The sequence below is a fragment of the Chinchilla lanigera genome, unplaced genomic scaffold, assembly GCF_000276665.1.
Source record: "Chinchilla lanigera isolate Chin_1 unplaced genomic scaffold, ChiLan1.0 scaffold00041, whole genome shotgun sequence".
Taxonomy (NCBI): domain Eukaryota; kingdom Metazoa; phylum Chordata; class Mammalia; order Rodentia; family Chinchillidae; genus Chinchilla; species Chinchilla lanigera.
Genome location: NW_004955442.1, coordinates 4,989,811 through 5,013,926, shown reverse-complemented (window position 1 = coordinate 5,013,926; position 24,116 = coordinate 4,989,811).

Here is a 24,116-nt window from a genome sequence, read left to right as displayed (position 1 = left end):
ATAAATTTCTCTTTTAAACTGCAAGTGCCAGGTATTTTGTCCTAACAACAAGGAAAGCGACTTGAACAGTTAATAAAGGGAGTTAAAGGGAAAGAAGGTTCTCTTGAACCTAATACATCCTCCTGGGAGTATTGAATTTTTCAAATCAGAAAACCCCAGAAAGTTATTATTGCTAACTTTTAAATAGACTTTAGTTTTCAGAACATTTTTACATTTACAGAAAATCTGAAAAGACAGAACAGAGAATTCCCGCGTATTCCACTCCTACTTTCTCTTATAGTTAACACTATAGACTAGCTTGAAACCTTTATTTCAATGAATGGACTAATATTGATACACTATTATTAACCAAAGTCTACAGTTTATTCATATTCTTTTAAGTTCTACCTTGAGAGCCCTTTTGGGTTCTAGGATCCCCTCCAGGAGACCACATCTCATTCGGTTGCCATCTCCTTAGGCTCCTCTTGGTGGTAAGAGTTTCTCAGACTTTCTGTGCTTTGATGACCTTGGCAATTTTGAAGAATAATAGTCATATATTTTTTAAGAGTCCCCCAGTGCAGATTAACCAGATGGTTTTCTCATGATTAGACTAGGATTATGAGTGTTTGGAGGAAGATCACATTTTTATTCATCTTATCAAGGGCATGTATCAACATGATTTATAACTGTTGACTCTCACCTTGATCGCTTGGCTGAGACAGCATTTGTCAGGTTTCTGCCCTGTGTATTTATTTATATTTTCTCCCCTTTTATACTGAGCTCTTTGGAAGGCAGCCACTTACGTGCAACTCTCTCTAAAGCACAAGGTAGCTTTCCTCCTCCTGCTCTTCCTCCTCAAGAGTAGAGTGTCTACATAAACTATAGAATGCTGCATGGGAGATTGGTCTCTTCTCCCCCATTTGTTATGGTTTCCATTTTTATGTATATCAGTATGGACTCATTGATATTTATTTTACACATTATGCAGTCCTACATTTTTATTGCTCAAAGTGTTCCAGATTTGGCCATTGGGAACTCTTTCAGTTGTCCCTTTGACATACCCCATCATTTGGGGATGATAGTGAGTGTCTTGCATATATTGTACAAGTACTAGAATAGAAAAGCTATGTTATTGCATGCATTTCTAACTTACTTCTTCAAACAAGCCTCTGGTTCAAGTGCTTCAGGAAGCTGAAATGCAGAAGCGTTCAGTAAATTGTCCAAGGTCACAGAGTTAGTTAAAGTTGGAATCAGGATATAAATCCAGGCTGGCAGGCTCCAGATTCCCCTCACTTCTGACAGCTTGACTGTTGAAAGGAATACAGCCCCATGCAAACCCTCAACCTGTTAAAACCCAAATTTTGGCTTTGTATATATTGGTATGTAAAAAGAGGACAAAAGTCAACTGAACCAGCTTGCAATCACCCAAAGTGGTGCAGCCACTTTTCTATATCTTTTAGCTTCTGTCCTTCACCCCGCCACCCAGTACGGACAGCCAAGAGGTGAAACTCATATGGACATACAAATTTGTCAAGAAAGACCCTCCACATGGCAGTGTGGCAGACTTATGTATTTCCCCTGTGCAAGGAGTTGTAGAAAGATGAGATTGACATATAAGAGTGGATGTGAATGCTAACATTTCTGAAATCTAAAGGGGGTCTATTTTGAGGCTCAAGTGGGGCTCCTTGAATTTCCTTAAATTAGATTACATGAGCTCTCTCCACCCACTGAGGAGCAAGCCCACAGCACAACGCAATTCTTTCCAAACCTTGGAACGCAATTCCCTCCGTGCTCCCTTCAACCTTGCAAATGCCAAGACAGCTTCAGGGGAGTTTGCTGAGAATTGCTAATCACTTTTATACTTGGCTGGGTAAAGCCCAAGCATAAATTTTAAAAAAAAACCATACTCAAGTCTCCGAAATTCCCACAGTAACAGAGGTTTGATCCAGAGACAGCACCCAATGCTCCCAAGCGTCCGTAAACCCAGGATGGAGGAAGCTCAGGTAGGCTGCTTTATGGTTTCCCATCAAGCACAGCCTGGAATGAGAATGTAGAGCACTGGCTCCCTTCCCCCCAGGCTGGGTACCAAAGGTCTTGCCTCCCTAAAATCATGTTGCATTTTCCAGTGCTCTCCACTTGTTTTATGTTAGTTGGAAGAGAGTAGCATCTTGCACAATTTTAGCAATTTATCTGCTGCCTCCAAGAAGAGGGGATCATTCTCTACATGAAGCAGTTTTCATTATCAACTTCTGCTTTGGAAGATGACAACACCATTCCTTTAGATTTCTTAAGGAAATAGAACAGAGCCAAAGTAGGCTGTGGCACCCAGCTGAGGTCTAACACCTTGTTCATAATGCCTAAAGAACTTCAAAAACGTACAAGGACAATGCCTAGTGTAATATGCTCATTGACATCTAAAAAGCCCACGAAAACTAGGCCATGAATATAATGAGAGGCAAAAATACTGATAAATGGAAGGAGAGACGCGCCCGTGTGTCCCTGGGAGCTTTTGCTTCCTACTTTAAGCACAAAATTGGATGGGAGCAGTGGCTTTCAGAAGACGTCAAAACTGCCTCACAACTCTGACAAGAGCTAACTTTGTTTTCTAAATTTAAAGACATCGCAGCTTCTATAATTTGTCGCCAGTGAAATTATGCTACTTTATACCGTGGGCTTTGTTGCTAATTCATTGTGTAGATACAGCTACTCACTGTCCTTGGAATATTCAGTTTATTCATCTGTAAAATGGGGACACTGCGTATCCTTATGGAGAAATTCTTAAGTGGAAAGTTTCTCAGCCTTGCACTTGGATGAGGCATGTGTAAGGTTCCCAGGTCCCTCTGAGACAAAGCAGAGGTTGTTCTGCCCTCCAGAGGCTTAACAAATTCCACAGAAGGTGAAACTCACAAGGATGCACAAAGAAAAATAGTCCAGAATCCACATACACCAAAGTGCACACACGTTGCCTAGGGCTACTGGCAGCTCACAAAGTTCTCCTGTCTTCCTGATTAACATACTTTCCAGAAAGTAGCAGTTAAGTCGTTTGAAAGATTATCCTCCTACAAGGGCACTTCTCTCCAGATTATGCCAAGGCCGTGAGTCAAGGTTTAAAAGTATCTTGGCCCTTTGCTTTACTGTGCTCTTCTCTGTAACCTTCTCCCTTGGGATGATGGCTCATTCCCATGACTGTGGCAGAGTGGACCAAGAAAGGAGAAGGGAGAAAACCAAAGTCAGTTGTTTTCTTATGGAAGTGGCTAGGTATACAGATCTCACTGACCACTCAGTTATTCATCAAACACTCACTGAACAGTAAATGTTCGACCATTTACTTGAATACCATGGTGAACAAGGTACTCACACCTTGGAGAAGATGAAAAAAAATGTTAAAGGCAGCAGTGACATATTATTACAAGCTCTGGGATGGGGATAAGCAAAGGCACTGTGGGAGCACAGATGACAGACACCTTATTTCCCTACGCTAAGACACTGGGACAAAGGGAATGTGGCCAGATGAGGCACAACGATGTACGGGATCAGAAAAGGGAAAGACAGTGAGGTAGGACTTACATTTTGGGGTGAGCTTAGAAGGGAAGCAAGGTGGAAACAGGAGGTCACAAAATCCAGCTTGGAAATATGATGGAAGTCAGTGGACAACCATGGCTTCTCTTAAGGAGAGAAGTAGCAGGTTCCAATTTGCATTTTAGGAAGAGTTCTGTGGTTATGGTGTAGAAAATTAGGTAGGAAAATGAAATGGCAGGATGCACTAGAGAGCTCAATGGACAGAGAAAATGACCACCTGCACAATAGCACCTGTACTGCTTGTAACAACCAGGTGAAGCGGTGCCGCAGGCATCCCCATTCTGTAGAAAGAGAAACTGAAATTCCAAAACAGGGCTTATCAACTTCAGCTCCATTGACATTCAGGTGAACGGGTGTGCTTATGGGATATCATCCTATGCCTCGTAGGACATTTAGAAGGTTTGTTGGGCTCTACTCACTACAAGCTAGTAGGTTCCTCGCTCTGAATGTGACCACTGAAAATGTCTCCTGACATTTCCGGTGGTCCTCTGGAAGAGAACCACCACCCCCAGTGGAGAACTCTTATTTTAAAAGGTGAAATCCCAGTTCACACAAACAAGGATATTCATTGGATCCATCTCCAGGCCTACACTATCCTTTTTTCCGGTTCCATTAAACACATTCCCTGTGCCTTAGCCTTATCTCTGTGGCCTTGGCAGAGACATTGCATATGTCAACTTGCCTACAAACAACTGCAGTTTTCACCAAGAAAAAAAAGACTTACGAACAGATGTCTCTTTCCTTTGGTTTTCTCTTACATTAATGTAAGGATGACTTTTTTTTTCCTTGTCAGCTAAAAATTGTTACTGTGCTGGAAGCAAAAGAGATTTCTTCCACCACGTGTGCATTTCTATACATTTCCTTTCAAACCAGCAGAGCGCTGGCACCAAAACTCAGTCTGATTCACATGGTATCAGAGCCCATTTCTGCCCAGCTCTAAGGATATTTGCCCTGCCCTCCATTTAGTGATTTGAAGTTTCCTCATAAAATGTACATTTTTAAAAATCCCAGTCATTCCTTTCATAGATCTGCATCCTCAAGTTCCCTGTGTGATTAAAGAAATACTGGAGAACTGTGCAGAGTCAGAACATGCAGCCAGAGACCAGTGGGGCCCATTTTCCCCATTCCCTCTCTACGTGAAAATGCAGCAGGAATGGAGATTGTCTTCCCTCACTCAAATTACCTTGCCAGACAAAGGCAATTTTTTAGAAGAGTCCTGAGCATGTAATTTTATTACCTTAGCACCAATTTAAACATAATTCATGTAATTTCTTCTGCAAGAGAAAAGTTATTTTCCTAAATACATGGTAAAATGAGAGCTGATAGATTTTTTTACTCCCACCAACCTCCTCTGTAGAATTTTATACTAAAAGAAGAAATATGGAGAGGTGCTCAGCTCACATGGTCTCAACTAGATGCAGAAAAAGGTTTGCGTGCCTTTGGAGCCTGGCAATTTCTAATGACTGCATTGTAGCAAAGATCAGGCACGTCTCAAACACTCCCATCAAACCAAGGTCCTTATCCAAACAGTAGCCCGTGTGATCACTTAAAGCCTAAGCTGAGCTGGGGTGTAGGTCAGTAGCAGAGCACCTGCCCAGCATGCACATGGACCTTGGTTCAACCACAAGCACCACAAAAAAGTAAACAAAGCAAAATCAAAACCTGAGCGGGAGTCTGTTACTTCCCTGATTATGACTTGCTAAAGATATTATAACTCATCTCATTTAGAAAAGAATTTAAACCCCGCACCACGATTTTCCAATTTTCAGCACAGTCTGGGCCCTACCTATCTTTCTGACCTCATTACCTACCATTATCTATCATGCTCGGACCACACTGATTTTTATTCCATCCCCAGAACACACCAACCTACCTCGGGATTTTGCACTTACTGTTCCCTCTTCTTGAAAGTCTTCTTTCCCCTTCCATTCAAAGGGCTGGCTCCTTCTCACCATTAAGGTCTTAAATCTGATGTCCACTCCTCCAGGCTGCCCAAAAATCCCCCTTGCTCATAGGCACTCTCTGCACTCTGTCTGTTTTGTTTTCTTAAAAACACTTATCCGTGGTTGACCTGGAGTATTACTTTTATTTGAATTAGTTGCCCACATTGAACAGTAAGGTGGCTGCACATTAAAACCTGTATGCCCAACTTATTGAGAAAATTAGAGTATCTGACATGGAACCCACATCCTCCCGATGCAAAACTGCCAGGGATGAGAAAATGCTGCCCAGTGTTGACGAGCAGGAAGTGCTCATCCCATCTCAGTACCTACTCAGTCCGCTGTGCTCACTGATGTTACCCATACAGGCACCATGGGTACTGAATTTACAACTCCTGTCTCACACACACTCATACACACACTCGATCATGAAATTAATAAAGACTCCAAGCTCTTCTTCTTGGTCAGTAACATCACATACCGTGAGTGGAAATCTTTTCCAGGCAGCTGTTTTAAATCAAATGAGAAGCCCAAAATTCTAAACTTCTCCTTTGCCATAGCTCTGTTACCTCCTCCCAAGGGGTAAAAGAGAGGAGACACGAGTCCTTCCCAGTCTCATCCCTGCAGAAACGGGGTTTGCTATGATTAAAGATCATTTTCTGGAAAATAGGGACACACAGAGGGAAAATGGAAAGAACACAATTTTAAAGATACTTAATGTAGCATAGGTTGTTCACCAAAATCCATTTCTTCTTCCTAGCACATAGCTAGCCTGCAGTGACTGTCAGAGAAGTGTCACTTCTATGTCTCACTGATAACTCTTAGAAATCTGGAGTTCCCAGGACTTTACTAGGCAGAGAAAAACATATAAATCACTAACATGGGAATAAGTATCAAATGACCCCCATCCATATCATTATTAAGTAGTAGATACAATCCTAGAATCAGACAGCTATGGCTCTAAATGCTGATCTCACTCTATGTTTGCAGCCTCTAGCAAATCTCTTTGTTGTAATTTCCTCATCTGTGAGTATAATAATGCACTAACCTAAAATGGGTATTGGGAAGGACAAATATGTTCACATATGTAACATGCTTAGCACATGTCTGGCACACAGTAGAGCCTAATCAATGTTTCCATTATCACTTTTGAAATCTGATTTTCACTGTGTGGAGAGCCTTAGTGTTTCTGATGTGGGCAAGCAGATGCAGAACTCCTTAAATAGATGTCAAACAATAGCCAACATCAACACATGTAAGAGATAAACTTAAAGGACAATAAACATGAGAAGGGAATGGTCCCCAAGGGAAAGTTGAAGAGGGATTTTCAGATGAACAGAGGCTGGCATAACCTGATTACTCCCTATTACACCCTCCCCTGCCATTCCCAGCTGCTGAGATGAGCCACCTGCTAGAAATCGTGGGGAGAGAAATTCCACATCACTATTCCAGAATTTGAGCATAAAATACTACAGACTCAAAGGAAAAAACATATGGCATAACAGGAGAAAATGGTTTAGAATGTCTCTAAGAAGCAGCGCTGATCAGATGAAGAAGAGGCAGCCACCACCATGAAGCAATTTGAGAAAGAGCAATCTCCCCTAAATGAAAAACTCTAAATAAACGGCTCCCAAGAGCCCAGAAAAGCCCTTACACAGAAAGCGCGCATCTCTACGCCAAGCATCTAGGACAGGAGCTCCCAAGACAAGGCAGCAGCTTGCACCAGAGCCAGGAGGTGAGTGTGCATGAAGAGCCACACAGAAGATTTTAATTTCCTGTCTTAGCTCCCCGCTCCATACTCAAACTCCACAGGGTAGACTTGACCCTCCTCCAGGGAAATAAGGCAGAAAAACCAATCAAGGGACCAAGTCCCACAAGAAGTAGCAGCCACATTATCTTTTTATTTTCTATATCTTGACGCTTTGACATCTGTGGCCTGGCTTACCTAGAGGGAGGCCCCTTCCCAGAGTTAGCCTATATCTAAAGGATAAACAACTTGCTTGGGATGCACCTTTCATATGTAAACCTACCAATGCAGACACCATAACCCCAACCCCCATTTTTTTTACTTTAAAGAGAATAATGAAAAAGAACAATAGCAAAATACCAATAACATAGACAAAAGCAAAACAAAGCAAAACAATAAAAATGTTACAGGGTTTCAGAACAAAATGATAGAAATTAACAGTGGTTGTTATATTATATATTGTTATCTTCAGTGAAGTTGCTCAGATTACCAGATGTAAGAATGAAAGACTGATCAAACCATTAAAGAGAATAAAAAATTAAAAACAAAAAAAATTCAGAAATAATACAGAGTTTCACCAGACAAGATGGTAGGAATTTACCTATGGTTATTATACTGCATGTTGTTGTCTTCAAATTAGTTTTCAGATTACCAGATATAAGCATGCAAAATTGGTCAAAAACAAAAAAAAAGATAGAATTAAAAAAATCAGTCTCCCAAAATTCAAAGACCCAATCCAAAAATGGGCATCTGAAATGAATACACACTTCTCAAATGAAAAAATGCTAATGGTGAATAAATATATGAAAAAATGTTCAATCATTGGTCATTCAAGAAATGCAAATGAAAACAATACTGAGATTCCATCTCGTCCCAGAAAAAAAATGGCTATAATTAAGAGATAAACCAATAACAAATATTTGAGAGGCTGTGGGGAAAGAGGAACCCTTCTCCACTGCTGGTGGGAGTGTAGATTGGTGAAACCACTGTGGAAATCAGTTTGGAGATTCCTCACAAAACTAAGATTAGAAGTCCCACTTAACCCGCTATTCCCCTTCTGGGTATTTTCCCAGAAGAATTAAAAACATTCATACCTCAGCAATATATGTGCAACCATGTTTATAGCCGCAAAATTTGTCATAGATAAATCCTGGAAACCACTGAAATGCCCATCAAATGAGGAATGGATTTAAAAAAAGTGATATTTTTATACAATGGAGTATTACTCAGCTATAAAAAAGATACACTCCAGGCTTTTATAGGTAAATGGATGCAACTGGAGATCGTATTCCTAAGTGAAATAAATCAGACCCATATATGTAAACATTGTATTGTCTCAAGTGTATAAATCTGAAAGAGTAAATAAATCAACCCCTATTTTTGTGGGACTATCTCTCTCTCCCTAATCACCCCAGGGTTAAACACTAGAAAACTTAGGTGAGCCCTTATACCCCAGAGTCTGCTGAAGTTCTTCAAACTATCCAGTCCTGAGCTGCTAACCCTGCTTTGACCACGCTGCCCCATGGAAACTACAATGAAGGCTCTTGCCCACATTTCTCCTCACTCCCTCTGCCTCTTGACCAGTCTTAGTACCTCCCCAAATAGCCTCGCATAGCCTAGCATACCCACTTCTCCAAGTACTATCTTTCAATGGAAGTCCCTCTTATATAACCATGTATTTTAAAATATAGTTTATATTTTATAAATGTATTTTAAAATATAGTTTAAGCTGCCTAGCCAATGAAATACTTTTTTAGCTCCTGATAGCAGTTTTCTTCCATGCAAGAGTAGCCACCTGTTAAAACCAGCTGAGAGAAGGCAGCGGCACAAAACTGGTTTGTTTACATTGACCATGACCATGAGGGACTCCCTTCTCCTTCCAGCCCAGGCACATACTTTTGAGGTCTTTACCCTCCCAGGTCAGCCCAGCTCCTCTAGTGAAGAGTCCTGGGAGGAGACGATAATGAATGGAGATGTAAAGTGAACTGAGAAAGTCAGCAATGTGTGCATCTGAGGAAAGCGTCATGGCTTCTATATAGATGCCCCCCAAAGCCTCATGGACTCATTTGGCTGAATCATGGGTGGGTGTCACCCTGAGATCAAAGGTTTGTGATAACTAAACTGGTTTAGCATAGATCTGGGTGTGGATAAAGGAAGGCACATCCTGGGTGTGGGTGGCACCACCCAAAAGGCTGGTAGCCTGCTGGAATGAAAGCAGAGGAGAGGCAGGCTTGCTATTGTTGCTTGCTTCTTTGCTGCCTCCTGCAAGCTTCACCATGAGCTGTTTCTCCTCTGCAATGCCCCTCTGCAATATCACTCTACCTTGGAGCCAACCAACTATGGACTGAAACCTCTACAAACTATGAGCTGAAATAAACCTTTCCTCCTTTAATTTGTGAGTGTCAGGTATTTTGTCTCAAATAACAAGAAAGGTAACTAAGACAGAAAGCCAAGAGAACCACAGGTACAAATCCCATGAGAGTATACTTGCATGCATATACTTGTCTCCTTGTAAAAGAAGACCACCTGGTAAAATGCTTTTGTTTCCTTAAGCTAAATGAGACAAGCCAAGCACGAATCACATTTTATATGATTCTGTTTATATGAAACATCCAGAATACATAAATAGAGACAAAGGGCAACTAGTGATTTCTGGGGTATAGTGGAAGTCACAAATATAGGTACCTGCCTATGAGCAGGAGGTTCCTTTTGGGGTGATGAAAATGTCCTGGAATAGTAGAAGTAGTAACTACACAACACCAAATGTACCAAGTGCCACTAAACTGTTCACTTTAAAACAGTGAATCATTTATTTTATGTTATATGAATTTCACTTCAATGTTGAACAAAACAAGGAGTCACAGTATATTTCTACGTCCTCCTCCCCTAATCAGCATCCCACCTCCTTTGGGAGTTCTTTCTTTTCCTTTCCCATCACTATTTTTTCCTTCTCTGCTTCCTCCTTCCATTACACCACTTGGATTCATGGGCAAGTGTGAATAACTTTTATCGGAACAGTTCACTCACCCAAAAGATGAAGCCAAAAGATACAGTTGCCAGGTCCTCCTCAAAGAAGAACAAGTATTGGAAGAAAAACAGAGAGAGAAAAAAAAAAAGAATACACGCTTTGAAAAATACAGCACCACAACTAAAAATGCATCATCCCATCTATTTCATGCTTCTGTTGTCCCTCTGAGTCCCTGAAGGAAACGTGCCATTATTAGGAGACTCAGACCACTTCATGCCAAATTCCATTTCTTCTAAGACCTGTCTAACCTCACCCTTCATCTGGATCTCTGACTGGAACTTCCTGATGCCCACTCCTCTCCACTGAGATCCTTCAAGCTTCAATCAGAAGCATTTTTAACAGAACATTTATTATGTCAGTCCTCCTCCTTTAACATCAGATGTGTCCCTGCTGCTAATATAATAAAGGTTCAATTCAAATGGAAGACACCATGGCAAGATGAAGCCAACTCCATCCCTCTGGCTCCAGCCAGATTCCTAATGTACTAATCACTGTCTTCCACATTCTTTCAAGTTTTTGCCTCATTACTTATCCTTTCATTGCTGGAAATACCTGTCTACTCTTCTCATTTCTGACTATCAAAATCTGGCTGGTGCTTTCAAGCCCACTCCTGTCACCAATCTAGAGACATCTTCACTGACTTGCAAGCTCGGAGTTAACCTCCCTCGTCTCTTTCTAGTAGCATTAGCGGGGCTGACATGTTCATGGGAAGAGGAAGAACCTCTTAGGCAGATTAAGGATGTCTTAAAGATGAAGACCTTGCCTTGGTTAGCTCTGTGTCCCCAATAACGTAAAGATTGGCAGATGTGTACCAAGACATCAATTTTTTGAAACAAATTGGACTGGAAGTTCTCAAGGACACCGAAAGGATTTTTAGCAATGCACCCTGGACTTCCTGAGCCTCACTTGTCACTTCCAGGGCAATGAAATCTGCAGCAAAGACCTTGGAAACTAATTAAGTATTAGGACATTTCTATGCTCAGACACAGCCACCCTTGCGCTTGGCTAACACTCCCACAGAACATCACTATCAGCCCGTGCTCCCCCGCTTAACTCATTAATATTTAATTTCTCTGGCTTTCAGATGTAGTGAATATTTTAATTACAAAATCTTATTACATGCTCAGAGGTTTTAAAAGAAACAGACACAATTTTCATAAAAGTTTTATGAATCTGACTCAATATGTGAATATATTCCAATCCAATAAGTATTAATAACAATTAAAATTTATGACATACTTTCCTTGTGCCAAGCATTATCTCATTTAATCCTGACTACAGTCTTAATGAAGTACAAAGAAGTTAAATATCTGCCCAAGCTCACATGAAAGCTGACTCAACCAACACTTTGCCAATTTCCAAAGTTGACACTCATTTTTTTTAACATCTAGTATTTATGGGACTCTTGGTAAATACAAGGCACCATGCCTTTTCCTAGAAATGCCAGAAAACCCATGCTGCTCTTTTTACCCAGAAAAGCTCTAACCAATACCTGAGATGTCTGATGACTAAATGCCTTAATGTCCTCACCCCGTGGGTGGCATGACTGGAAGGCTGTGTTCTACTCTGATTACCAAAGCTCCAGTGACCTACCTTGACCACACCCTTTAGCAGTTGCCTTCATTTCCTCACATTACATTGACACTCTCTAATAGTGTTTTGTGAACTTGTCGCCACAAGAAAAAGGATTTGGTTTTTTTTGTTTGTTTGTTTTGTTTTTTTTTTTGGTTTTTCTCCGGTACCGGGAACCAAACTCATGACCTTGCGCTTGCCAGGCAGGCGTTTTTTGCCACTGAGCTAAATCCCCAGCCCAAGAAAAAGGATTTGGATCCAAGTTCTTGCCTCAAACATCAGCAAACTTCTGTAAAAGCCCAGGCAGTAAATATTTTCAGCTTTGAGGATTAGACCCCCTCAGTCTCAATCATTCCACTCTGCTATTGTAGCACAAAAGTCACCATAGACAATGTGCATAAGACTGAGGACAGGTGTATTCCTATAAAAGCTTACTTGTGAGTCGGGCTTGGTGAGATACTCCTGTAACCCCAGCCATCTGGGTGGCTGAAGCAGGGGGATTGCAAGGTCAAGCCCAGCCTGGGCAACATAGTGACTTCATAAGATCTTGTCTCAAATATTTAAAAAATTTTAAAAGGGCTGGGGCTGTAACTCAGTATCAAGGCCCTGGCTCCCAGTACAGAAAAAAGCCTTGTTTATGAACACTGAAATCTGGATTTCATATAATTTTCTCATGTCTTCAAATATTACTTTTCTTTTGATTTCTCTCAAACCCTTGAAAATACAAAAATTAGCTTGCAGGTGATCATTTGCCAAGCTCTACTTTACAATATTCTCCAGTAATCCTCCCACTAACCACACAAGCCAAGAACTATCATAGTTTCTATTTTCCAGATGAGGAAAACAAAAGCTGGGTAAGGTTCCATGGCTTTAAGATAGCAGGCAAACAAGTTCCAACTGGTAACCAAGATCGGCAGAGTGCGGGAGTGGTCCTATAGACTCAGTCCCAAAGTCCCCAGTACCCCATCACTTCGGAGAATAAAGTGATGATTTTCATTCCTGAGTTGGCACTTTCCTCTGCACATCTCAGATCAGCCTCCTGACAGCCCAGCACGGTGACTCAGTGCTCAGCACTGGCAGCAGCTGTACACAGATGCCATCCCCAAAGAAGCTTGCTGGTACACACCTTGGTAACAGCTGTTGCCGTTTTCTTTGCTAAGAAACCATACCGCACCACAGCAGGACAAGAGAGCTAGAGAAGACTTGGTGGGGGCAGCTGAGCAGCACCTTGGAGCCAGGATAGCTAGAGAGAGCCTTGACTCACCTGCTCTTCCGCTGGAGTGAGACCAGCCTGCATGTCCCTGTAGTGTTTTTATCCAAATATAGATCCACCTGTAAGTGTGAGTAAGAATGCCATATATTGCATGCCCTGGGACTATGTGGAGCTTGGCATAGGAAAACTAAAACTTGGAGCATGCATGCCAAGTCCCACGCTCAGATCATACAGCACAACAGAATCTCCACTTCGTGCCATGCAGTCTGCACCATGACCAGGTCCAGAAATAACACCAGGTGGGATTTACAGCCTTGAGCATATGCCCGGCACTGACCTAAGCCTTTACATATGGGGGATTATTTCATTTTCACAGAAATCCTACACAGCAGGACTGTTAGAAACCTCAGTTTATATTGGTCTGCAGGAGAAGCAGCATCACACAGAGCAGAAGCCAGCTGCCCAGTCATCCAGAAGAGAAGTCTGGGTGGCCAGGTCATTTGCCCAGGGTCACTCAGCCAGTGAGTGGCAGAGCTGGATTCTGAACCCAAGCAGACCACCTCTGAGTATGTGCTGTAAACCAGGAGCTGACAAATATTTTCCATAAAGGTCTAGATGGTAAATATATGGGCTTTGCAAGCTACACATGGTCTCCTTCACCTTCTCTTCTTTCCTTCTCCTTCTCTCCTCCTTTGCTTCTTCTTCCTCCTCCTCTTTTTCTTTTTTCTTTGTCTCCTTCTCCTTCTTCTTCTTCACAACTCTTTAAAAATGTAAAAACATGTTTAGCCCAATATTGATTCATAAAAAGCTCTTTCTAAGCCATTATCCCATAGCATGGAGGTGCTATGGTCTGAATGTTTCCGTCCCTGTAAAATTTGTATGTTAAACCTTAATGCCCAATATGAGACACTGGGAGACGAGGATTTTGAAAAGTTATTATGTCATTAGGTTGGATTCTTGTTCTGACCTGAAGCTTGACCATATGACTTGCTTTGACATAGGATTTAAGCAAGCATGACACATGCAGAGACTACAAACACATTTATGCATGCTTACTCTCTCATCTTTTATGCCATCACCGTGAGGACATGCTGACACTGGTCTGCAGGAGGACAGGCATCATGCAGAGCAGAAGCCAAGATTGCACAGGCATCTCTCCAGCAAAAGCCAATCTAACCTTACCAATCCCCAGGCTGCCCCCCCACCGGCAGGTGAAAAAGCCAGCAAAATTAAGCAAAGCCAGCTACCCAAATAATAGCCAACCACAAAGCCAGAGCAAGTCCAGCTGAGCTCAGCCAACCTGGAGCCCTGAAGATGCAGGAGCCCACCAAGTGTGTAGTATTCGTCGCTGAGCTTGCTGATTATGTGGGAGGAAGCACTGCAGTGACAATAAATAACTAACACGTAATAAGAACACCCACAGGGACCTGGGCTGCATTTCATAGAATCCCAAGTAAAGCAAAGGAAGGAAAATAAAGTGATGTCATAAGCTTCCTAGGATGATCCATAGAGCTCAAGGTCTAAATCAGCTCTTCCCTTCCCTTCTTTCCCCAGTCAGTACAGCCACTAGCATTTCTTGAGTTTTGTACTTTGGAGGGCAGAGACTAAAAGATTCCCCTCCTTTGATTCCCATTAAAGACTCCAGGGGAAGGCAGTCATTGGTAGTGAACAGTGAGTGTAGTGGTGAGGGCTTTCTAGAGGAACAGAATCAATAGAATATAAGTGCATAATTATGCAGGGAGAGTTATTAGGTGGGCTTATGGGATCAGAGGATGGAGAATCCACAATGGCCACCTGCATACTGGAGAGCCAGAGGATCTAGTAGATGCTCAACCCAAGAAAATGGAAGCTGCAAAACAAAAGGGACCTGGGACGCAGCACAGTCCATGGTCAAAGGCCTAGAACCTCACTGGGCAGTTATTGGTGTGAGTCTGTGCTGCAAAGCTGAAGAACCTGGAGGCTGATGTCCAAAGCTGACAATGTATGTATATACAGGATAGTTAAGATAGTTGTTCTACTGTCTTCTATTTCTTTGCTGAAAGAAACTGTCAATGAGTCCTTGACTGATCAATATTGCATGTCTCTATCTGTTTTCATGAGAAACCACTTTGAAGATATCAATATGTAATACAACAAGCATTGTTAATTTCCTCCTACTTTGTTTGTAACTCTGTATTGTCTGTACTGTTCTTTTGCTAATTTGTAAAAGGTTGTCTGTCTGTTAATGTTTTCCTCCTTTTATTTTTAAAATAAAAAAAAAGATGACAAAAGCAAAAGACACACCCACCCAGAAGACTGGAACTTTTCAAAACTAGGTGAACTTCCTTCTTATGTTTTTTATTCCATCTAGGCTACAAGCCTTTTGGTTGGCACTACTCACAGCCAGAGTGTGTCTTCTCCCTTCTATTTGCCAGCCTATATGCCAATTATCTCTGAAAATACCCTACTGACATACCCAGAACTGTACTTTACTAATCTAGGCATTTCTTACACCAGTTCAGTTGACATATCACAATGAATGGTCACAGTAGGGTACCATGGTTTGCCTGGCTGGAGTCAGGAGATTATTCAGGGTTACATGGGAACATGGGTTCTCTGCTATCACCCCTCTGCATACAGCAGAGAGAGGACTCACAGAAAAGGTGCTAAGTTGCCTCCCTGCAGTAGAATCTCCAAGATTCAGATCTGATCCCCCCAGATCCCTTAGAGTAAGCTTAAAATTGCACTGAGGATCCATCCTGCCTTGGTTCAAGTTAGACTCAGTTATTACTGACCTATGAGTGATGTGACCTCCCTAAACCTCACTTTCCTCATCTGAGATGTGGGACTAGTAATAGTACCTGTCTCATGAGTGGTATTAGTATTTTTATAAAAATCATATGAGTTGATATTTGTAACATGCTTAAGACAATGTCGATCACAAGGCAGGAGGTTTTCTGTCAGTGCACAGCAAGGGAATAGGTAAAGAACCCACTTAAGAATTCAAGTACAGCTAAAGGACGTAAACCCATCAGGAATGAAAGGGACAAAACCCTGGCCAGCATCAGGAATTAATCATTTGCAAGCCAGGCCATGAGATAAGGGAGTTACAACATTAGTTGGGAATAAAAACTTCCAGCTACCTTAAATATTTGTATTCTTCCTGCTGCTATAATTCTCATACATCACATGTTTGCTCTGAGAGAGAAGCTAGAGCCACCAAAGCTAACCAACTAGTAGTGAGTTATCCATAGCTGAATATTTCTCTGAGCTGTAGGAAACTTCCCAGAGACTTATGAATATTCACCCAAATACAGAATTCCCATATATATGGCAGACACTGTTTTTTGAGTACCTAGTACTCACTCCTCCATTTTTCTGAAACAAACATTGTGGATTTAGGCCAGCCTATGTGTTCAGCTTCAAGAAATCAATCATGGTTAGTTTAAACTAATAATGGAAATCCTATTACATAATTTTCCAGCCTACTTAGCAGCTTCGAAATACATGAGACAAATATTTTCAGCCAGGCATGGTGATGTATGCATATAATCCCAGCATTCTGGAAGACTGAAGCAGGAGGACTGTAAATTTGAGCCCAATTGAGTATCAAAATAAAAAATGAAAAAAGCCTAAGGAAGTAACTTGGTACAAAGACCCTGCATTCTGTCCCCAGTACCAAAAAAAACGGCCAAGGAAGCATAAAGAAATGCTGCTGCAAGAATTTATGGGGCCTGCATACTCAAAATTGTTATACAGATTCAATACAATGCTGATTAAAATACCATTAATATATCTCAAATTCTTCTGGAACTAGAAGAGACCTAGAATAGCAAAAGCAATCCTGGGCATCAAAGGAAAGGCAGGAAGTATCACAATCCCTGACTTGATTTTGGTTTTGTTTCTGCTTTTTTGTGTGTTTGTTTGGGGTTTTTTTGTCTTTTTTGAGTCAGGGTCTCACTCTGCAGTTCAGGCTGTCCTTGAGCTCACTTTGTAGCCCAAGCTGGCCTCAAACTCACAAGGATCCTCCTGCCTCAGCCTCCCGAGTGCTGGGATTACAGGCATGCGCCACCACACCCAGCTCTGACTTGAAATTATACTAGAAATCTACTGTGATAAAATGAGCTTGGTACTGGCAAAAAAAAAAAAAAAACCAGACCTGAGGATCATGAAACAGATTAGAAGATGCAAACACAACTACAAATACTCAGCCACCTTATCTTTGACAAAGGGGCCAAACATGTTCATTGGAAGAAAGTGCTTTGATAAGTGGTGCTGGAGAAATTGACTTTCCACATGCTGAAGACTAAAACTAGATCCATATCTTTCACCAGGCCCTAAACTAAAGTCAAAATGGATCAAAGATCTAAATATTAAAACAGAAATGCTAAATCTACTGGAGGAGAAAGTAGGTAGAAATCTTAAAGACATAGAGGTAGGCAGAGTTCATGAACAAAACCCAGACTGAATGGGAAATACTTCAACAAATAAATAACTGGGATCTCAACTTATTAAAAAGTTTTTGGGCATCAAAAGAAAGCACCAACAGAATAAAAAGAAAACTCATGAATGGGGAAAAATTTTAGCTGACTGTCCCTGAGACAAAAGACTTCTATCTAGAACATACAAAGAATTTTTTTAAAATTCAAGCCCCCAAATTTCGAAGACCCAATCCAAAGATGGACAACTGAGATGAATACACACTTCTCAGATGAAGAAATACAAATGGCAAATAAATATATGAAAAAAGTTCAACATCATTGGTCATTTGAGAGATGAAAATTAAAACAACACTGAGATTCCATCTCACCCCAGAAAGAATGACTGTCATCAAGAAGTCAACTAATAACAAATTCTGGAGGAGCTATGGGGAAAAAGGAACTCTTCCCCACTGTTGGTGGGAGTGCAGATTGGTACAACCACTATGGAAATCAGTGTGAAGATTCCTCAAAAAACTAGGACTAGAGGTGCCATTCAACCTAGCTATTGCCCTTCTGGGTATTTTCCCAGAAGAACTGAAAACATCATACCACCGTGATATATGTACACCCATGTTTATGGCAGTGCAATTTGTCATAGTTAAATCTTGGAAACAACCCAAATGCCCATCAACTGAGGAATGGATAAAAAAGATGTGATATTTTTATACAATGAAGTAGTACTCAGCTATAAAGAAAGATAAACTCAAGGTTTTCATAGGTAAATGGATGCAACTAGAGACCATACTCATAAGTGAAATAAATCAGACCTGCATGTGTAAACATCACATTGTCTCCCTATTGTAAGAACCTGACAGAGTAAATAAAATCTGAAAGGTACAGTAAATACTGTGAAAGGAAAAAAAACTGCTTGAAGGGAAGGAACAACTGGGATGAGGGAAAGGAGAAAAAAGGAAAGAGGGAAGGCAAAAAGCATATATATGTATATACACAGGACAGTTGGGGTAATTGTACTGCTGATTTCTACTGGTCTATTGAAAGGAACAGTTCATGCTTAAATTTTTTGACCAATGTTGCATGCTTATATCTGGTAATCTGAACAACAAATTTGAAGACAATAATATGCAATGTAACTACCATCGTTGAATTCCTATCATTTTGTTTAGTGAAATTCTGTATTGCTTCTAAAGGTTTTTATTATTTTTATTCTCTTTAAAATAAAAAAAAGATTGAGTAAGAATTTATGGGGCCTAGGTAAGTTTTAACTGAGTTGATAAAAAGTTACATATAGCTGTCAAGACATTTTCTTCCATGAACCAGTTTTGAATGCAGAAAGGATGGTTGGTGAAGTAACAACTGTTTTGTGAGTGAGAGAAAAATATCATGAGTATTATCAAAATATCAGCTACAACCATGTTGAAACTAGTTCCAGCAATTGCCTACATTTGGAATTCTCATTGCATGAGAAAAATACACTCTGCATGAATGTCCTGAACTCTCAGGAGAATGCTGTTCAAATGGACTAAAAATGCTTCTCCATTAAATTGTAGTTCAGTTGGGGAAATCTGTCATCTTTGACTCCTGTCTTGCAACATATTAAGAATGTACTAAGAGCTCCTGAATTTTGCATCCTGTAGAAAGAGACTGGCTCTTTTACTGTACGTTCTAGTATCGATTCCCGGGAAAAGCACTCATGGACCCATGAGAATGATGTATTGTCACTTCCCAGTTTGACTTGGGCAATCACTCTCTGGTGTCATAAGAGCAGGATATCTTTGGTATACAGCTGCCCCAACCACACATATTTAAGAGAAGCAAAGGAAGATAGTATCCTTATGTTTGTAGACATTTCAAAATGAGTCCTATACCATGAGGAAATCATCATGGTAAAGACTATAGGACAGTTAAAGTCTCCAAGAAGTCCTGCAAGTAAGACACCCACAGAACTTTGTTTAACTTGATGTTTCACAAGCTCACTGAACCATGACCTTCTTTTCCTCTTCTTTCAACTTTTGCTTTCCTTAAAAAACAGCTTTATTTTCCATAATATCAATGCATGGCATGAGCATTTCTCAAAATTCACTTTGGGAAACTTTAACCTAGAACAAATACAGCTCCTTTACCATCCCAGTAGTGAGATACTTTTATACTGGTATTGACACTAATTTAAGCACAGACTTCTCCAGAAGGCAGAATAGAGAGAAAATGGTCAAAGATGGCCTGAGATGAAAGAGAACTAAGAAGGGATCCAGTTCAAAGTTTTCTTTGTACTCATGAGGACATAAAAGGTCCAGGGAGAAGTTTGCTCAAGGGGCCAAGGTGGGGTCCAGCTCCGGTGGGGCGTGCACTCTGCAGGCACAAAGCAACCCCAACATGCTATGGCTCCAGTGCCTCAGGGACCGCACTCTGCAGCAAGATAATTCTGAAGCATCAGCTTTCACACCTGGAGGCAGCCACACCATGAAGGAGCACCCCAGTTCTCACCCGGCTAGAGAAGAGTCTAGAAAGTGACCCAGGGTGACCCAAGCTTTTACAGTAACAGTCGGTACAGGTTAAGAATGTTGTCATGGCAGTTTGCCTGGCAACAAGTTCAAGGTCCACAGCTTGCTGGCTTTGTGAACTTAAACAAATCACTCTGCTTCTCTGCCTCGGTTTTCTCATCTAATATGTGAGTATAGTGGTGTCCAGTTAAAAAGCTTGTGGTAAGGACTAAATGAGATAGCATCCTTCAATGCTGGGGCTGCTCCTGGCATGGAAAGCACATACTCAAAAATCATTACCTGTGGTATGATGCTTTTAATTCTTCTAGGAAGATACCCAGAAAGGGAATAGCTGGATCAAATGGGACCTCTAATCCTAGTTTTTTTAGGAATCTCCATACTGATTTCCACAGTGGTTTCACCAATCTACACTCCCACCAGCAGTGGAGAAGGATTCCTTTTTCCCCACAGCCTCTCCAGCATTTGTTATTCGTTGATTTCTTAATGATAGCCATTCTTTCTGGAATGAGATGGAATCTCAGTGTTGTTTTAATTTTCATCTCTCGAATGACCAATGATGTTGAACATTTTTTCATATATTTATTTACTATTTTTAGATCTTCATCTGAGAAGTTAATATTTATCTCAGGTGCCCATTTTTTGATCAGGTCTTTGAATTTGGGGGCTCTGATTTTTTTCCCCCTCTGTGGGTTGTCTTTTCACTCTACTGATGATTTCTTTTGATGGCCAAAAGCTTTTTAATAAGATTAGATCCCAGTTGTTGATTTTTTTGAAGTATTTCCCAAGCAGTCTGGGTTTTGTTCAGGAACTCTCTGCCTACACCTATTTCTTCAAGCAATATATGTGCACCCACATTTATAGCAGCACAATTTGTATTTGCTAAATTGTGGAAGCAACCCAAATGTCCATCCACTGAGGACTGGATAAGAAAATTGTGGTACTTTTATATAATGGAATATTACTTAGCTATAAAGAAAGATAAACTCGAGGCCTTTATAGGTAAGTGGTCACAACTAGACATCATACACATAAGTGAAATAAATCAGACCTGCGTGTGCAAGCACCGCATTGTCTCACTAGTGTAAAACCTGAGTTAATTTATGCTCGGAGGTATGATAGACATTGTGAAATGATAGGAAACCACTCAAGGGTAAAGGGCAACTGGGGTGTGGGAAAAGAGAAGGAAAAGAAGGAGAAATTTTGTATGTATGTATATACAGGATAGTTAACATAGTTGCTCTACTGTCTTCTATTTCTTTGCTGAAAGAAACTGTCAATGAGTCCTTGATTGATCAATATTGCATGTCTCTATCTGTTTTCATGAGAAACCACTTTGAAGATATCAATATGTAATACAACAAGCACTGTTAATTTCCTACCACTTTGTTTGTAACTCTGTATTGTCTGTACTGTTCTTTTGCTAATTTGTAAAAGGTTGTCTGTCTGTTAATGTTTTCCTACTTTTATTTTTAAAATTAAAAAAAAATTGACTTAAACAACATAGAAAAAAAAAGTAAATGTTTGCATTGATTAAGTTAGGGGAGGAACCATATCAGAATCTAAACTTAAGCTTGACACTCAGTAAACAGATACTCAATATTGTGAAGCCAGAATAAACTACATTTTGTTATTTCTAAGATGCTTTATTTCCCTCAACATTTTAATTCTTCTGAAATTAGGACATCGCCTAAAAGTGGTATATATACCATTAATGTCAACTTTCCCCAAAAAAGAGCTGCTAGTAAATCAATGGTGTATCCTGCAGTCAGCAGCATCCCAAAATCATGAAATAAGGTAACAAGTGCATTCATCTAAACAGTTTTGAAGATTACCACAGCAGATTTCAGAGAATGTTATTGCTCTCACTTTCCCTAAAAGAGGAATCTGGTTAACATGTTCACCTATAAACATTTTATGATACGTACTGGCAAGTCATCTGGTTAAAAGGTCTTACAATCTTTGAAAGCAATGAGTAAGCTGAATGTCACGTTACCCTGTGCCATGGCTCGTATCTAAATATTCCCTCAAAACCTCATGTGTTCACAGATGGAGCTTTTTGGATGTGTGAATATGCATTAAGGGTGTGTAATAACTAACCTGGGTTAGCATAGCTCTGGGTGTGGATAATGGAAGCACTACCCTGGCTGTGGTAGCACCAGTCAACAGGCTTGCAGCTTTGATGGAATAAAAAGGGACAGAAAAAAGAGAGACTCGCTGCTTGCTGCCTCCTGCCTGGCTGTCATGGATTGTTTCTCCCCTGGGATGCCTCTGTGTCATGTCGCCCTGCCTTGGAGCCAGCCAACTATGGACTGAAATCTCTACAAACTGCCAGTGAAATAAACCTTCCCTCCTTTAGCTATTTTGTACAAGCAATGATGGGACCTTGCTCGGCACACAAGGGCATCCTGGAGTGCTGGGAAACTAGTGCCCTGGGTGGATCTCCTAGTTAGTGAGGCTCAATCTGCATTCTAGTCTGGACAATTTGATAAACGTGTTCCATGAGGCTTCTCAAAAGGTCTGAACTTCAGTTTCCCACAGCAGAAACCCTTTCTGGATTTTCTTCTTCCCTTATCTCGACACTCTCCACCTCTTTACAGTGGTTTATGGGATCATGTCCTCAAGGTAAATGACCTGATCACATCTTGTGTTGGGATTTGTTTCGGAGGAAACCCAAGCTAAGGTTGATACTTTGAAGAGAAGTGAAACTTTAAATATATCTTTTTATGTGTATGTATTTGTTCTTCACCTTACCTCAGAGAGGATATGTAGTGGCTTAAAATTAAATTGTATTCCATAAAATAATGATGAATTCATATAGAACAAGGAACTGGGACCAGAAAACTAAGGATGGGTGGCAGTTTAATACACTGCATTTCAATGATGTGTGCATATACCTGTTTCTCTCTGTAGAAACATTTATGTATTTCCAGTACCTCTGACAAGGTCTGGTGTATATTGATGCTCAGGAAAGTTAATCAAGCTGAGCTGAATAGAGAGAACTCAATGTACTGGGTACAAAGAGCATATGTAGCCTTCTGAATAAAAGGGAGCTTCCTGGCAGTCAAAGCACACAGGAAATCACAGATAGTGGAAAACAAATACTCCATTCTGCCAAGGAAAGCAACAATTTCACATCGATCCATTTCTTACTTTCACACCACCTTCAGGCTTCTGCCTTTCCTCCTTTACCCAAACATAATACCAATTTCCTTCACTGAAAAATAGTTGTCAAAATAGTATCAATTCACCAATGCTTCATTTATTGCATATCATGTTTAATGTTCTTGCTTTTTTTGTTTATGTCTCTGATGTTGGTATTTTGCTATGTTTTTACTACTCTCTTTAAAATAAAAAAAAATAGTTGTCAATTTTCAGTCCCTCCTTATTGCAGCCTCCAAAATAAATTTTATGTCATTTTGCAAAAGGAGTTGTATTCTCCAAACACCATACATTAATTAGGATCTTTTGGCAGCTAGGAAAAGAAATCCTAACTCAAAAGTACAAGCAAAGGAAGAAATTAGAGCATTAAAATGAAAGGCTCAGAGGTAGTGCTAGCTTCAGGAATGGCTGGATCCAGTTCCAATGGTGTCATCAGGACCGTGTCAGTCTTCATCTCTCATCTCTGCATTCCTCTGTACAGGCTCCACTCTCAAGCAAGTAGTGTCTGCCAGTACAAGATGGTCTGTGGAAAAATAAGACTGATACTCAGGGCACCAAGTTCAACAGGAAAGATAGAGCAGGAGCTTCTTTTCTGAACATTCAAACTGAAGTCACAGAATTCAGTCATAACGTCATGATCAGCGTAGCTTGGGTGGTGTGACAATACTCACTTGATGGGTATGAGAGTTTGACTTGCCAAGCTGGGATCACATGCTCTCCCAGCAGAGGGGGCAGGGGTGGGTGGGGTAGACCCAGATGGAGTCAATTCCACTAGAGGCACGTAGACTAAAAATGGGGAAAAAATGGCAACTGAGAGGAAAATGAGGACACATTTACCAGAGATACGATGTGTGGACTCTGGGCAGAAAACAGACATCAGTGCTCCCTAATCCAAATTTATCATTCACCGTTCCTTCACCCTTGTGTTTGGGGTGAAGACAACCAAACTAAATAAATTCAATTCCTCAAATGGTTTTAAA